Source organism: Pan troglodytes, chromosome 15, assembly GCF_028858775.2.
Source record: "Pan troglodytes isolate AG18354 chromosome 15, NHGRI_mPanTro3-v2.0_pri, whole genome shotgun sequence".
NCBI lineage: Eukaryota > Metazoa > Chordata > Mammalia > Primates > Hominidae > Pan > Pan troglodytes.
Genome location: NC_072413.2, coordinates 63,343,289 through 63,358,592, shown reverse-complemented (window position 1 = coordinate 63,358,592; position 15,304 = coordinate 63,343,289). Strand labels below are relative to the sequence as shown.

The 15,304-nt window shown below is 42.6% G+C and overlaps 1 protein-coding gene across 8 annotated transcripts in view; it reads right to left on the bottom strand.

Annotated features, from left to right (window-relative positions):
* Positions 1 to 15,304, bottom strand: part of FUT8 (fucosyltransferase 8) — a 450,735-nt gene that overhangs the window by 355,975 nt on the left and 79,456 nt on the right. For 3 of the 8 annotated variants that reach the window (XM_063792665.1, XM_063792663.1, XM_063792664.1), the window contains 2 exons: positions 7,451 to 7,573; positions 5,486 to 5,610 (listed from right to left, as the gene is read on the bottom strand). The exons of 3 other annotated variants lie outside the window; for them this stretch is intronic. The gene's annotated coding sequence lies outside the window, so the exon portion shown is untranslated. Of the gene's footprint in view, positions 1 to 5,485; positions 5,611 to 7,450; positions 7,574 to 15,304 lie in introns of those variants that run through there. 2 more of the 8 variants (XM_016925739.4, XM_063792667.1) reach the window with 2 other exon arrangements.

The following is a 15,304-nucleotide window of genomic DNA, read 5'->3' as shown; positions in this document are numbered from 1 at the left end:
GCCTGGGTGATAGAGCGAGACTCTGTCTCAAAAATAAAGAAAAATCAGTAGATATTTACCCAAATTTAATGGGATTTCATCTGGGTTTTCAAAGAGCTCCCTAGATAATTCTTAGAGGCATCCAGATTGAGAAGCACTAATCCAGAGCAAAACAGAAGCAGCTAAGGGTGGACATTTGAGAACACAAACATTTAAGGTACTGACAGAGAGGTGATAAAGAGCACAGATGCTAAAGAACAGCAGATAAAAGCAGCAAAGAGAATTTCATCAAAGGAGTAGACAAGCACATCACATGCCACGGAGAGGTGAAAGAAGAATGGGAAGAGGCCTCTAGCTTTGGTAAATAGGAGGTCATTACAGATCTCTGGGAACACAGTTTTAGTACTTGCAGAAGCCAAGTTGCAATAGGCAAGGGGTAGATTTTAGATGAGGACCTGGAGGGAGAGAGTGTAGACTACTCTTTCAAGAAGTTTCGTGCAATAGATAGGAGAAAACAGCCAGTAACTTACAATTAAAAAGGTAGAGAGAAAGTGTTGCTGGATTTTAATTTAGAGCATATGAGTTGACTATGGGTAAGGAGATAAAGAAGAGAGAACGAAGATACACAGTAGAGAAGAAGTTATTGGAAGAACATGGCCCTGGAGCAGCCTGGGGTGGGTGGCATCAAAATTATCAGTGTAGTAGTCAGCCTGGGAAAGGAATACCAAAAAGATAAGCTTTAAGTTGAGGAAAGTTGAGTGAGCTCAAGCCATTATTTTCATTATGAGATGGAAGGTATGAATGACTGCTGAGAGCAAAGAAGGTAGAAGGCAAAGGGTCAAGAGGCCCGGAATAGTTACTGACGCTTTCCATGTGCCAGGCACCATACTGAAATTTTACCACATTACCTCATTCAATAATTAAATGTGCTTTTCAAGGACAAATGTTGTCAGATGGAATAAGAAGCAAAAATTAGGTCCACTTTGTCCAATTTCAGCCATCTAGTCACCTTGCTCCTCTGGTACCATTACTAATTAATGGCCCTTTAAAGCCTGGCCTGCAATTTGTTTTAAGTTAAATGCTCATTTCTAGCTGAATAGGAAAATATTTCAGTTATGATAATATTCCTTTAGTTTAGTTTAAAGGAAAGAGCTGTAGAAGATCATTTAAGAAAGAGAAAAAGCCTATTATTGAGAACACTCCATTAGTGAGAGCAAAGGGAGATGGGGCTTCAAAAAGATAGTGTTAAATGGTCCAAGTTAATGGCAATCAATAAATATTTAGGAAGTGGATTTAACCTGCATATTTTTAAGTTCTTCTTTTAAATGTAAAAAAATGTAACTTTAGATTCCAAATCTATCAAGGGCTAGGACTGTGCCACCTCTTTCTACAATGCCTAGGCAATTGTGGAGGCTCAGTGGATGGCAGCTGAGGTTGAGCCATCCTGCACTGCCTGACCCTCCTATTATTATCTTTGCCATGTGGTACAGGCAACCAGACCAGCAAGCTAGAAGACTTCTAATTTTCCAGATGGTAAATGGGAACCTCTAAATGGGAAACTTGTGACATTGACTGTCCCTTTCTCTGCGAAACACTTTCCAAAATTGGGATCAATACATTCAGAAGTAGCTGCCAAGGATTTCCTTCATTGACATCCAAGTGAACCAAGTTGGGATTGGGGGTAGCTGCAAGAAAAGGCAAGAAACATGACCAGCCTGCCTGAAAGAGCCTTGGAGGGATGACCCTTCAAGTGGGAGTAAAGTTGGGGATGAGGTTGCAGAAGGCTGGGAGAGGTTGGGATAAAATCAGGGTAGCATCCCTACTTGGCTCTCCACAGCTTGAATATTGAACCACTAGAAATTGTTTCCAAAGCTGCTGTTGGACCCCTTGCCACAGGCTGCTGAACCATGCCTCTAAAATACTACATTATTCTATCCCTATCCATTTATTATTTTTGTCTAACCTTCTACTATGGTTTTAATGTGTGATACAGTTTGGCTGTGTCCCCACCCAATCTCAACTTGAATTGTATCTCCCAGAATTCCCATGTGTTGTGGGAGGGACCCGGGGGAGGTAATTGAATCATGGGGGCTTGTCTTTCCCATGCTATTCTAGTAATAGTGAATAAGTCTCATGAGATCTGATGGGTTTCTGCTTTTGCTCCTTCCTCATTTTTCTCTTGCCACTGCCATGTAAGAAGTGCCTTTCACCTCCTGCCATGATTCTGAGGCCTCCCCAGCCATGTGGAAATGTAAGTCCAATTAAACCTCTTTTTCTTCCCAGTCTCGTGTATGTCTTTATCAGCAGCGCAAAAATGGACTACTACAATGTGTCTCCTCCAAAATTCCTGTTAAAACTTAATCCCTATTGTGCTGGTATTAAGAGGTGGGGCCTTTGGGGAAGTGATTCAGTCACGAGGGCAGAGCCCTCCTGAATAGATTAGTGCCTTATAAAAGGGCTAGGGAACTAGCTAAGGCCCTTTTTGCCCTTTTGCCTTCTTCCAGGTGAGGACCCAGTGTTCGCCCCTCCTGCCATGTGAGGATGCCCAGCAAGATGGCCCTCACCAGGTATCAAATGCCAGAACCTTGATCTTGGACTTCCCAGCCCCTACAACTATGAGAAATAAATTTCGATTGTTTATACATTACTCAGTCCATGGTATCCTGTTATAGCAGCACAAACGGAGTAAGACACTCACTTACAAAAAACAGACTCAAAATAATCAGGCCCCCTTTTCTTGAACCCAGAACGGCATGCAGTGCTGTGGAGACTGGATCCTGGTTTGCATCACTCACCCACTACAATTTCAGCTCCAAGCACATAAGGTAATTAGTACTCACTATGTTTTTTTGTTTTTTGTTTTGAGACAGAGTCTCCCTCTGTTGCCCAGGCTGGAGTGCAGTGGCGCCATCTCGGCTCATTGCAACCTCCGCCTCCCAGGATCAAGCGATTCTCCTGCCTCAGCCTCCTGAGTAGCTGGGACCACGGCGTGCACCACCATGCCCAGCTAGTTTTTTCTATTTTTAGTAGAGACAGGGTTTCACCATGTTGGCCAGGCTGGTCTCAAACTCCTGACCTCAAGTGATCTGCTCGCCTCAGCCCCCCCAAAGTGCTGGGATTACAGGCATGAGCCACCACACCTGGCCACTCACTAGATATTTATTGAATGTTTGAACCTTGCTTATATGATGCTGCTTTCTTGTATTTCTGCATGTTATTTTTATTTGTTTAAAAAGCTTCTTGTGTTGGCCGAGAGAGGTGGCTCACGCATGTAATTCCAGCACTCTGGGAGGCCGAGGCAGGCAGATCACCTGAGATTAGGAGTTCGAGACCAGCCTGACCAATATGATGAAATCCCATCTCTACTAAAAATACAAAAATTAGCCAGGCATGGTGGAATGTGCCTGTAATCCCAGCTACTAGGGAGGCTGAGACAGGAGAATTGCTTGAACCCAGGAGGCGGAGGTTGCAGTGAGCTGAGATCGTGCCACTGCACTCCAGCCTGGGCAATAAGAGTGAAACTCCATCTCAAAAAAAAAAAAAAAAAAAAAAAAACCTTCTTAGAAGTATTACTATATTTTTCATAATTCTTTACATGGAAGAGTCAAAGAAAATTTTGATGCTGTAAGGGTCACTATGTAGACAAACAGATGTTTGGCTAATCTTCTAGTAGACTTATTTCACCTATAGTCCTGGAAGTATTCTAACATCGGAAAATGAGGGAGTATTAATGTGAAACTTTAATGTGAAACAGACAGGGCTTTCTGTCTGTTTCCAAAATAAATAACTTTCAGGTGAAATTATTATGGCTGGAAGACTTTATGGGTGACATCACCTGACATTTACTTAAGGTGTTTTTTTAGGGGAGCCTCTATTTCTCTCCTAGAGTCTTGTTCTTCCCTCTTACTTACATCCTGGGCAGGTAGATACAAAACAAACATTTTCATTTCATCTCCACTCCAAAAATCCAAAATAATGACAAGATCAGCAATAGAACCCACACATTTGGCTTTATTGTAGATTCCATCCTACTTAACCTTTTTACCCACTGGCCCTCTGCTCCTGGTGCCTCGGGTTAAAGAAGATTTGCTTGAAACAAACATCAGCTGTCTCTCAACCTCTTTCTTAGCAGCTCACCTTCATCATCATACCCACTTGGTAGGGTGACTCCTAAACTATAATAACAAGAATAGTAAAGTTAATTTTATATAGACTCTTTCATACAGCTGGCTCCATTACAACATGTTTGCCAAGTTAAGAGTTGTAGAATTACAGTGCAGCACTACTGAGTTAAATAATAAGTAACAGCTGATACTAATAATTAGCTTAATTTATGGTCTGGTAGAACTGTCACAACTGAGGCAGCTCTCCCTCCGCCCCTCATCTCTTCTCTGTCTTTTCCTTCTCCCTCCTTTGGAAACAGCCACCAAGTGAAGTGCTGAGATTGTCATATGACTCACCATAAATTCAAGTCACTTATTCTTATAACCTGTAGCTTTATAACCGTATTATATCGAAAATTTCCAACTTCTTTGAAGTTGCATCACCCTATCATTGTTTAATCTCACAACTGGTTCTCCTGATGTCATGCACTCGGTGGGAGGGGCATACCGGGCTAGATTCAAACCTCTTGAGAGTTTGCAACATCCTCAGAAAGATTCTTGCTTTTTACAAGATCGAGGTTGACAATTACTACTCTGCACAGTAACACTGTAAAGAGGATCCTCCTTTCCACTTAAACCAAGGAATTAGAAAGCAAACAAATCAGCAAGGCCATACCGGGATCACATAGCAGAAATTGGGAATGACTATTTTTCCAATGTCTGTGGATGGTGACTTTCCATGAACACTCTGATCTCACTACAATTGGAAAGAATTCCAAAATATTATTACATAAACCTGATTTTAAAACCCATGCAGCTTTGATTTAACACAGAATGCCCATTTTATCACATTTGGGTTTTTTTTAATTTTTTTTATTTTTACCACCAGGCAAGAATATCACATTTGTTAATCACTTATCTCCCCATTTACTGACCTTAGTCTCTAAGTCCTGGAGCAGAATATGGACTTTTCCTACAATCAAATAACCTGGTGACCAAACTCTCCAGTTCCATCAAAGCTGCACCCTTTGTAAAATATACTCTAGGGAGCCAGAGGGAGTTTGGACCTAGAAGCTTTTCATATTGTCTGCTGCAGCATGTAGGATAATTGTCAGGGTGTCCTCTATGCTCTGATAAAACTGCCAACTTATCTGAATGAAATGTATCTCAATAACACTCCATGCTGGGGAGGGGGCCTGAGCAGGAAGCAGCAGTAACATTTTATGCACCTTTTATTATTGCATAAAAGTGATTAACTGACAATTTATTACTAGGTTAAGACATCAAAACAATTAAAATGAACATAAAAATCTAACATTGCCAGGCTCTTCCGGGCTACCTGAGAGTAACTGACACATCCATCCTTTTCTATCCCTCACATGAAACTCTTCATAGGAACTCACCTTGCTCTCCAAGACCTCCCTACCTAGAGGTGACAGAAGAGCCCAGGTCTGAGTCCCATCAAACATGGAGTTGTTTTTTGTCAGGGGAAGAGATCTCTTAGTTTTCTTGAAGATGAACTTGTCTGCTATGAAAGAAAAAAAATCAGTGCTTTTAATAACTGTGAGCAGGGTGCAGCGGCTCATGCCTGTAATCCCAGCATTTTGGGAGGCCAAGGTGGGTGGATCACTTGAGGTCAGGAGTTCAAGACCAGCCTGACCAACATGGTGAAACCCCATCTCTACTAAAAAATACAAAAACTAGCCAGGCATGGTGGTGGGCGCCTATAATCCCAGCTACTTGGGAGGCTGAGGCAAGAGAATCACTTGAAACCAGGAGGTGGAGGTTGCAGTGAACCAAGGTCACACCACCGCACTCCAGCCTGTGTGACAGGAAGAGACTGTCTCAAAAACAAAAACAAAAACAATCTGTGGATGAAACGAGAGATTTTCATTTCTTGCTTCTACCACCACCACATGTTCTTCTTGATTTTGTTTGGCTGATACTAAAATCAGGTTCACAATATTGTATTTGCTCCATCTCTCTCCACCAAAACAGAAGCCTTTCTGCCAACTGTCTTCCTAGTCTCACTGCCCTGTAATATTTGCTAGAATAATAATCATGGAAAACCATACTTGACAAATAGAAATTTTCTTCTGCAGAAAGTTCTTTGGTTTTACTCTATGCTTTCCAGAATACACACCTTTTCTTATTATTTTATTTATTTTATTATTTTTTTTTTTTGAGACAGGGTCTCACTCTGACACCCAGGCTGGAGTGCAGTGGCATGATCTTGGCTTGCTGCAACCTCCACCTCCCTGGATCAAGCGATTCTCCGGCCTCAGCTTCCTGAGTAGCTGGGATTACAGGCATGCGCCACCATGCCCAGTTAGTTTTTGTGTTTTTAGTAGAGACGGAGTTTCACCATGTTGGTCAGGCTGCTCTTGAACTCCTGGCCTCAAGTGATCTGCCCACCTTGGCCTCCCAAAGTGCTGGGATTACAGGCATGAGCCACTGCACCCAGCCACAGAATACAAACCTTTTAGATTCTGAATTCAAAATATTCCTCTCTACGAGGCAATGTCTGACAAACATCAGTTTGAATACCAGTGACACTACTTACTTGCTACAAGGCTCTCTGAGCCTATTTCATCCGTAAAATGGGGCCAAGTCAAGTGAGAGCTATTAGTACTCCCGCCCTATTCTTTTCATTTTAGACAGGGTCTTGCTCTATCACCCAGGCTGGAGTGCAGAGGCACGACCGTGGCTCACTGCAGCCTCAACATTCTGGGCTCAAGTGATCCTCCCACCCTAGCCTCCCAAGTAGCTGGAACCACAGGCACGCACCACCACAACCAGCTAATTTTAAAACTTTTTTTGTAGAGATGGGGTCTTGCTGTGTTACCCAGCCTGATCTCAAACTCCTGGCTCAAACAGTCCTCCCTCCTCAGCCTTCCAAAGTGCTAGGATCACAGGTGTGAGCCACCCCACCTGGTCCTCCCACCCTATTCTTGCTATTTATGTCCATGTCTTAACTATGGTGATCAGCCTGAATTACATTGCCTACAATATTTGCCACATGTGGCAACTAGTTTAATTACGATGATATGAGTTGGCAGAAAATAATTTTTTGGAAGTAATCAGATATCTGAAATTTCCTGGGCTCATCTTAAAGGGTGTATTGAGGAACTAAACAAAGACAAGAGTTCTCAGACTTCATATACCCTTAGGATTTCTCACCTTCCACTTAAGAAATGACCACCCCACCCCTGTGTTTATTTATTAGTGACTCAAGAACTTTTATAAGCCAATTACAATGAACAAACAGCTCTTATTGTAAGGCAATAAACAACAGTAAACCCTGACCTTATCTAAATTCATTGCTCTAAGCCACAGACCTGCAGGGAATAGTTACATTTACAACTCACCCTTGGTAAGCCAGTGCGGTGGCTCACACCTGTAATCCCAGCACTTTGGGAGGCAGAAGCCAGTGGATCACGAGGTCAGGAGTTCGAGACCAGCCTGGCCAATATGGTGAAATCCCATGTCAACTAAAAATACAAAAAAAAAAAAAATTAGCCAGGCGTGGTGGCACACACTTGTAGTCCCAGCTACTTGGGAGGCTGAGGCAGAAGAATCGCTTGAACCCAGGAGGCAGAGGTTGCAGTGAGCCAAAATTGTACCACTGCACTCCAGCCTGGGTGACAGAGAAAGACTCCATCAAAAAAAAAAAAAAAAAAACAACTCACCGTTGCTTAGGATTGAAGATTTACAGGCACACTAGTCCAGTTGTCTTTGGGGAACTTGAGGAACCAATAGTGCCAAAATACCAAGTATGGAAAGCCAAAGAACTCATATCAGTCAGAGTTACCTTTGGTCTTTCATGGTGTGGGCAGGGGCAGGGGAAGTGGAGGTATAGAGGAAAGACAGAATCAGAGAAAAATCCATGTTTGTCCAAACCCCTTTTTCCCAGGACATTTGAGTATGTAGTACATTATAGACAATTTCTCCTCCAGGTATATAAACCAATAAAATAAATGGAAAATCATTATTGTCCAGTGAAACATGGCAGACTGTACACTCACATTTATCTCTATTCTCACAAAAACAAACTCAGCAAAGAAATTTTTAAATGACATAAACACACAAAGACAAACAGAGCATTAGACAAAGACACAGTAAATGAGAGAAATAAACAATATTAAGAGAAAGCTGAAACCTAAGCCTACAGGAAAAACAGATCAATGAGTCTGAGAATCCCAGAAAGACTCAGCCTTTGGGGGCAACTGGTTCCTCCGAAGGTGGGAGTGCTGGGCAGGCCTGAAAACAGGAGGACTGGTTGAAACTTTGTATAAAAACCAAGTTAGATCCCTTCCGGTTCTTCTCCTCTTAACCCTCCTTGCCAGGCAGCTGTCCCTGCCCCACTCCTGCAGGATTCTGCCTGGGAGAGGGAGATCTGGCACAGCTGGAAGAAAGACGGACGGACGGTGGCACTGAAGACCATCTCTACACTGTTTCCCTCCTACAACTGGCTTTTGGCGCATTAGCAGCTAGGCTTATAGCACCCAGGGGCGAATGGAAGAATTTTTCTCTGAGAAAACTGATAAACCTATGAAAAATTGGGATCCCATACAATTGAAATGGGAGAGTTCCCTGACCCACCGTGGTACGTGCAACAGGGGTGTGGCTCATTATTTTGCCGCTGCACGCTGGAACTCCTTACGGGAGGGGAAGCACACAGGTGAGCAGATACAGGAGCCGGGGCGAGCACTTTTGGGCTCTGGCGCCACAGCAGTGTCTAGTGGTGTTACAACGCTCTTTTAGCCCTGCCGTTCCCCTGGAGTTTGGTCTTTCTGCATCCTATCTCCTCTCTGACTGCCCCAGCCGAACTCCTCTCAACATTCAGACGCTTCCTTTCTTCTCTCCATCTCTGCCGTGCCACTCTGCTGCTCTGTCACTCTGCCACTCTTCTGCTTGTGGAGCCTGGGGTTTTGGGTTTATATGGCCACAGGATAGGGGGACATGACAGGCCAAAAGGCAACATTTGGGTGCAAAAACAGGAATGCCTGTTGTCATTTACGGCTGCAGGTCCAAGCTTGAGGGTGGAGCCCTCGCCAGGGACTCCACCCTCCTGCATCCTGTCCATATCACAATCGCCCTGAAGGAAGTCAACAGTTGACTAAGATCCCAGGTAGAATGGCCAGATAAATTCAGATTTCAGATAAACAATGAATAATTTCTTATTATTATTATGTTCATAGTAATATTTGGGACACACTTATATTTTTAAATTATTTATTACTTATCTGAAATTCAAATTTAATTGGGCATCCTATATTTTATCTGGCATCTCTACTCCCTACCCCGAATTCTGTTCTAGTTGGCTCCTTAGTGCCTCATTCTCATACAGGAATAGAAAGCTAGGAACACACCAGGTATGTGAGGAAAGCCTCCAACCGGAAAGAGAGACCAAAAGCAAGTAACAGTACAAAGGAACTCAGGAGAAATGAACAATGAAGGAAGCAGAAGAGGCTAAACAAACTGAAAGTATTATCAGAGAGATAAGAGAAAAATTGCTCCATGAAACAGGAACAGCATTCTACTAAAGAAAGAAGGAGGCCGGGCACAGTGGCTCATGCCTGTAATCCCAGCACTTTGGAAGGCCGAGGTGGGCGGATTGCCCGAGCTCAGGAGTTCGAAACCAGCCTGGGCAACATGGTGAAACCCCGTCTTTACTAAAAATGCAAAAAATTAGCCGGGCATGGTGGTGGGCGCCTGTAATCCCAGCTACTTGGGAGGCTGAGGCAGGAGAATCACTTGAACCTGGGAGGCAGAGGTTGCAGTGAGCCAAGATCGCGCCACTGCACTCCAGCCCGGGTGACAGAGCAAGACTCTGTCCCAAAAGAAAAAAAAAAAAAAAGAAGGAAGGGAAAGAAGTTAGTTATGAAACTAAGATAGTTTGAAAATATAGAAATCATTTTTTCAATTATCTCAGTTACAGAAATCCGTTTTCTCAGTTTTCTTAAAAATTTACTAGAAGCGTTGGAAGATACATAGAGGAGTCCTGGTCTGAGATGTTGAAGGCCAAGGTGGATGAGGATCTCCATGTGGGGAATGCCCCAGCACAAGGCATCAGAGGTCAAAGGGGGAGAGAAAAGAATTTGTGTAGGGGAGGAGGTGGCATTGGGAACAGGAGCTTGGTTACACATGGGGGATTGATCAAATATGTAAATAAATTACAGATAACGAGGGTCAGTTTTCTACTGCCAGAGAAGGGAGGTACAAATACAGAAAGAGAGAAAATGAAGATGTGCTCTGTGATACTGAATTAGAATTGGAGGTATCACTATGAACTCATGGTTTCCAATACAGAAGAGATAAATAGAAAACTAGAGATGTAAATGTACGTGTTTGTATATATATATACATACATTCCTTAGCTCTGCTCACTGAGCAGCCCTGGGCAACAGTGATGCCTCAATAGTAACAAGCACACCTAGCACCCAGATCTCGGCTTCTAAACTTAATTGTTCACTAGGGCTCTTTGGAGAAATGGCTGACTCCTGGGACAAGGAAAGTACAAAATAAGCCTGGAAAATGTGTTGTGCCAGAAAACAAGAAAGTGCTTAAAGAATGATGGTGACATGTCAAAGGACATGGAAATCAGCTTGAAGGACTCCTAATGACTAAGCTGGAAACAATTTGAGCATCAAAATATGTAACTAATAAGTTAAAAGTCTGATGAGGAATGGAGTATTTGCAGTTTCTAAGTAAATCCCTCATAATTACTTATTTATTATGAAATAACTAGTCTGTAATTTTCAAAAGTGCCAAGGTCATGTAAGTCAAAGAGACTGACCAATTAATTCTTCTAGACTGAAGGAGGATAAAGACATTATTGAGACAACTACTAAAACTTGAATGGGATCTAAATATTGAATGATAGTAATACATCAACGTTAATTTCCTAATTTTCACAGCTTTATTATGGTTTTTGTAGGTTACATCCTTGTTTGTAGGAAATATACATTAAAATTTGTAGGGTGATAGGGCATCAGATAAACAATTAACTCTCAAATAGTTCAGGAAGAAAAGTTCTGTACACTGTGAAAGTGTGATCGTTTTGCAGGGGACTAGAATGGGCTACACCCAAATATGGCCCTTTGACACAGGATTATTTTAAGCTGAAGACAACTGAGAAATGGAAAAAAGCTCTCTGCCCACCCCTCCCACACTCCCATTTGACTAAAAGAAGATTTAGTTTCTTAATCATCTGAAACTCTTATTGGCCCAGAGACGGCACTAAGAGAAATCTACATGACAAACATTACTAAACCAACTTTTATCTTCCAGGAATTTCGCCCATATATTTAGCGTCCCACAGTTTGCTGCCCCGAAAAGCCTAAACCCCTTTTCCTTTGTCTTGTCACTTCTCAACATATTGTTCGTTGTTCAAATGTTAAAAAGTCCCAAGTTTTAGCCACCCACTTTGAGTTACTTATCACTGCTCATCACTGAGTTTCTATCGCATGCTGCACATGTTAATAAACGATTTGTTTTTCTCTTGCTAATCTGTTTTTTTGTCAGCTTAATTCCTAGAGCTCCAGCTGGAGACCCTAGGAGAATAGAGGAAAACGTTTTTTCTTCTTCTACAGTTTCAAGACAAATTATATACATAATATATAATTTATATATAGACAAATTGTACCTAACTATATATAGTTATAGTTATACATATACTTATATATATTTTTGTTTATATATATTTATATGTATCATATAGTTGTGATGATTAAATGGGCCAATGTGTTTTAAAAAAGACTATGTGTGGCCGGGCGCAATGGCTCACACCTGTAATCCTAGCACTTTGGGAGGCCGAGGCAGGCAGATCACGAGGTCAGGAGATCAAGACCATCCTGGCTGACACGGTGAAACCCCGTCTCTACTAAAAAATACAAAAAATTAGCCGGGCCTGGTGGCAGGCACCTGTAGTCCCAGCTACTCAGGAGGCTGAGGTGGGAGAATGGCGTGAACCCGGGAGGCGGAGCTTGCAGTGAGCGGAGATAGTGCCACTGCACTCCAGCCTGGGTGACAGAGCAAGACTCCGTCTCAAAAAAAAAAAAAAAAAAAAAAAAGACTATGTGTGCTCTAAAGCAGTGACTTCCTGCCATTTGGATTTCATGGTCCTATAAAACTTTTTTTTTTAATGGGAGAAACACTGTAGTTACCATTTTTTTATTTAGCCACACGATGACATGAAGAAGAATAATACTAGCATCTATCATTATTATAATTTCATAAATGACTATTTCTGTGAGGAGCATCTCATCTTTGTTACCGGAAAGGGGTCCTGATTCAGACCCAAAGAGAGGGTTCTTGGACCTCCAGCAAGAAAGAATTTGGGGCGAGTCCATAAAGTGAAAGCAAGTTTATGAAGAAAGTAAAGGAATAAAGAATGGCTACTCCATAGACAGAGCAGTGGCATGGGCTGCTTAACTGAGTATACTTATAGTCATTTCTGGATTATATGCCAAACAAGGGGTAGATTATTCATGAGTTTCCTGAGAAAGGAGTGGGCACTTCCTGGAACTAAGGGTTCCTCTCCCTTTTAGACCATATAGAGTAACTTTCTGATATTGCCATGGCATTTATAAGCTGTCATAGCTCTGGTAGGAGAGTCTTAGCATGTAATGCATTATAATTAGTGTATAATGAGCAGTGAGGAGGACCAGAGGTCACTTTTGTCACCATCTTGGTTTTGGTGGGTTTTGGCCAGCTTCCTTACCGCATCCTTTTATCAGCAGGGTCTTTGTGACCTGTATCTTGTGCTGACCTGATCTTCTCATTCTGGAACTTAGAATGCCTAACCTCCTAGGAATGCAGCTCAGTAGGTCTCTTCCTTATTTTACCCAGCCCCTATACAAGATGAAGTCACTCTGATTTAAACATCTCTGTCATGTCGGCAGAGACACAATCTCGAAATTTAAAAATTGAATATATTTGCCTCTAAGAAAAACTCAGTACCTTGTCCTTATTCTTATCATTTTGCCATTGCACTAACTTGTGACAATTTCTTCATGAAGCAGGCCATGTCCCCATATTTGGGGCCTGGTCTTTCCTCTTTTCCTGCCCATTCACCTAATCTGTAAGGCTTAACTGCCCCACAGGGTAGCCACTTGCCGCATGTGGTTATTAGGCACTTAAAATGTGGTTAGTTCATTTTAAGTGCTCTACACGTAAAATATATGCTGACTTTCAGACATAGTATAAAAAATGTAAAATATCTCAATAATTTTGTATATTGATTATGTGTAGAAATAATAGTATTTTGGACATACTGGGTTAAATATAATATATCATTAAAAGTAATTTTGCAGCCAGGCATGGTGGCTCACGCCTGTAATCCCAACACTTTGGGAGGCCAAGGCGGGTGGATTGCCTGAGGTCAGGAGTTCGAGACTAGCCTGGCCAACATGGTGAAACCCCGTCTCTAATAAAAATACAAAAAATAGGCCGGGCGCGGTGGCTCACGCCTGTAATCCCAGCACTTTGAGAGGCCGAGGCGGGGCGGATCACCAGGTCAGGAGATCGAGACCATCCTGGCTAACACGGTGAAACCCCGTCTCTACTAAAAATAAATAAAATTAGCTGGGAGTGGTGGCGGACGCCTGTAGTCCCAGCTACTCAAGAAGCTGAGGCAGGAGAATGGCGTGAACCCGGAAGGCGGAGCTTGCAGTGAGCGGAGATCACGCCACTGCACTCCAGCCTGGCGACAGAGCCAGACTCCATCTCAAAAAAAAAAAAAAAAAAAAAAAAAAAAGCCAGGCGTGGTGGCAGGCGCCTGTAATCCCAGCTACTCAAGAGGCCGAGGCAGGAGAATCGCTTGAACCCAGGAGGCGGAGGTTGCAGTAAGCCAAGATCATACCATGGCACTCCAGCCTGGGCAACAAGAGCGAAACTCTGTCCCAAAAAAAAAAAAAAAAAAAAAAAAAAAAAAGGTGGCTCACGCCTGTAATCCCAGCACTTTGGGAGGCCGAGGCGGGCGGATCACAAGGTCAGGAGGTCAAGACCATCCTGGCTAACACGGTGAAACCCCGTCTCTACTAAAAATACAAAAAATTAGCCGGGGGTGGTGGCACATTCCTGTAGTCCCAGCTACTGGGAAGGCTGAGGCAGGAGAATGGCATGAACCCGGGAGGCGGAGCTTGCAGTAAGCCGAGATCGCACCACTGCACTCCATCCAGCCTAGGCGACAGAGTGAGACTCCGTCTCAAAAAAAAAAAAAAAAAAAGTAATTTTGCCTATGTTCTTTTACTTTTTTTTTAAGTGGTTACTAGAAATTTTTAAATTATTTATGTGGCTCACATTATATTTCCATGAAACAGCACTGCTATAAAGATACTTTCTTTTCCAAATCAGTTTGCCAGCTTTTCTTATGAAGAAAGAATTGGGAGAGATAAAGAAATGGGATTGGAGAGGTGGGAGTAAAGAGATGGGGGAATGAAGGAAGGGAATAAACACATGGCCTGGGTATTGGGGACAATTTGCAGGATTTGGTGGGTAAAAGCCTTTGTCAGATGTGGACTAAGGAGAGAAAAGAGAATTTCAGAAGTGTTCTCTGGGTTCTGAATCAAATTCCCTGTAGTGTTCTTTTAGAGATTTGCATCTCTAAAGATTGCAGTGCATGTTAAATTTCTTCTTGGTTTCTGGATTACCTTCTTTGATTATGATTTGGGGAAACTGAGCCTCCTGAGGGCTTCAGAATTTATTTGGGTTACTTTATTATTCTAAATAGTCCTTAAATCACTCCACAGAGCTTTTTAGGACTTTCTTTCCATCCTTTTCTTCCATGCTTACCACCCTTCCAAATTGGGCCCAGGGTTACAAAATAAGGGTAGTTGCTCAGTGCTGGGAGGATCCCTCTAGATTTTCAATCTCCTGCCCTGTTAGACTTCACAGTGTTCCTGTGGAATGGACTCTAACAGTGGTCCCTTTCCAATGGAGATCTCATCCCACTGAGGCTTTCTTATGCTCTAGACTCTAAAGATGAAGAGTCATTTCCTTAATGAGATGCCACTTTCTTATCCTCCTCATAAATTAATGATTCAGGCCTTCCCTTTAAACCTCCCCCAAGGCAAAATGGTCCAGGATACACACTGCTCCATCCCATGGGGAAATCCACTTTCTGTAATGTAGAAACGAGTCTTCAGGATGGGGACAGGAGAAGAGAGCCCACCACCAACCCCTCTGGCCAGCTCCAAAGTACACCTGACTTCTTAGAG